We start from the raw sequence: 2,421 nt of genomic DNA, 5'->3' as shown, positions 1-2,421 counted from the left end.
CCTGAGTGTCCAGAGTGAGTCCTGTCCTGTCCTGAGTGTCCAGAGTGAGTCCTGTCCTGTCCCTGACTGTCCAGAGTGAGTCCTGTCCTGTCCTGAGTGTGCAGAGTGAGTCCTGTCCTGTCCTGAGTGTCCAGAGTGAGTCCTGTCCCTGAGTGTCCAGAGTGAGTCCTGTCCCTGTCCTGAGTGTCCAGAGTGAGTCCTGTCCTGTCCTGAGTGTCCAGAGTGAGTCCTGTCCTGTCCCTGACTGTCCAGATTCCTGTCCTGTCCCTGGCTCTCAGGAAGCATCCCCATCCCAGGGCTGCCCACAGCTCCAGCCCTTTCCCTGCTCTGGAATTTGGGGCACTGCCGTAACGCACTCAATTGTTCTCAGCAGCGCTCCAGCAAATAAAGCCATTAATTCCAGCCTTTCCCTGSGCTGCTGTTGGCTGGAGCAGCAATCACTGTGCAACCCCTCATTGCCTGCTCTCGGGGAGCAGAGACAGATGCCATAAAAATGATGCTCAGCCCGTGCCGAGCCCTGGGTGGCGGTGCCCAGGAACGGCCGCCACGCTGCTCTGACACACCACACCGTATTTATTTGGGCTGCCACAGCCGTGGGGGAAAGCAGCCCATTAGGCRATTATTTTTATCTTATAACGTCAATTTACTTATACTGATTGGCTTCCTGCCGCCAAATATCAATTAAATTGCAAATGCCTGCTGAAGCTTGTTTTATGCCTTTCTCTTTCCCCTCATTTCCCTCCTTTCTTTCCTTCTCTCTCCCCTTCTTTTTCTTAGAGAGAGAGAGGGAAGGAGGGAGAACCCGATGTTGGAAYGTAATGTAGTTTATTTCCCTTTCCATATCTCAAAGGAAAATCTATATCTCCCCCTGGAAGGCCATTTGCCCTCTGTTATTGGGAGCTGAGGTATCACAGCAGTGGGCAATTTGTTCYGAGTGACTATCGCAGCCCATCAGGGCTCCTCAGGACTCTGCCATCCCAGTGCAATTGTGTCTGCTATTGCCATTTAGGATTTGTTTTCACCAGCTGTCAGTGCCCACCAGATGAAGGGTTTCACTCTCACAGGTTCCTCCTGCCACAGCCCCTCGCTGTCCCAGGGTGCTCATCATGGTGGTGATGGAGATCTGTGATCTGTGATCTGTGATCTGTGATCTGTGATCTGTGTTTGTCCCATGGCAGAGAACCCCGTTAGCTCGGGCTGCTGAACCCCGTTAGCCCAGCGTGGCAGAGCTGCTGCAGGTTGTGAGCTGCTCCCATGATGAGCAGCCACAGAAATGGGCTGTGACATCTGGTGAGCACTGGGAACAGGAACTGACCCAGCGGCTGCAGGAGCTCTGTCCTTACCTTGTGGGGATGGGGATGGGGCTGTGCCTGTGCACACTCACTCCAAAAACATCCCAGAGTGTCCTCTGACCTGGGGAAAGTCTGATCAAAACATGGCACCTGCAGCACCCACAGCAAAGTGATGTGCTGGACATCACCCCTCACTGCTGCAACCTTCCAKAACCCCAAAAACATCAAAAAACCCCAAAGCATCACAGCCCAACACCCCATCACACTGTCCCCAAACACCTCTGCCCATGCCTGCAGGAGACGGAAAGGGAATGGTCCCAAATCACTCTAGTGGAGATGGAGGGCTTGAGGGGAGCATCAGTGATCAAATCAAACACATCTGGCAGCCAGAGACTGCAGCAGTGGGAGAGGGATTGGGAAGGGAAAGCAGAGCTGAAATGCAGTTAAGGTGAAAAGGTGAATGAAGTTAAGATGGAAAGGTGAATGAAGTTAAGATGGAAAGGTGAATGAAGTTAAGATGAAAAGGTGAATGCAGTTAAGATAGAAAGGTGAATGAAGTTAAGATGAAAAGGTGGAATGCAGTTAAGATGGAAAGGTGAATGCAATGAAGATGTAAAAGTGAAATGCAGTTAAGATGAGAAGGTGAATGCAATGAAGATGAGAAGGTGAATGCAATGAAGATGAAAATGTGAATGCATGCCAGCCATCAATGAAGAACATCAGGTGCACACCACACCTGGCCCATCAGAGCAGTGGTGGATCAAACCCTTCCAGCCCTGCCTTCGCTGCCTCTGAATTCCCTCAGAGTGCTGGACTCACCAAGATAAATAAACACACACAGGTCCAAGACAAATAAACTCCCACCTGTCCAGACACAGAGGCATTTATATGCCTTCCCCTCCAGCACTCCCCAGGGCTGTGCACTCACACTGAGCCCGTGAATGGGGGCACAGAAAGGGGCACGGGGATGCTGCACAAGAGCAAACATTGCCACCTTCACCCAGCCAAGCACTGAACACTCTGTCATGCACCAACAATCTCCTATCGGCCAAATCCTGCTTTACAACGGATCCAGAAATCCTTTGGCAGCTCAGAAAAACACAGATGAGTTTATTCTGGGCTTGCCAGC

This window comes from Malurus melanocephalus, unplaced genomic scaffold, assembly GCF_030028575.1.
Source record: "Malurus melanocephalus ecotype Western Australia unplaced genomic scaffold, MMel_1.1 scaffold_1303, whole genome shotgun sequence".
NCBI lineage: Eukaryota > Metazoa > Chordata > Aves > Passeriformes > Maluridae > Malurus > Malurus melanocephalus.
Note: the sequence above shows the minus strand (reverse complement) of the source record.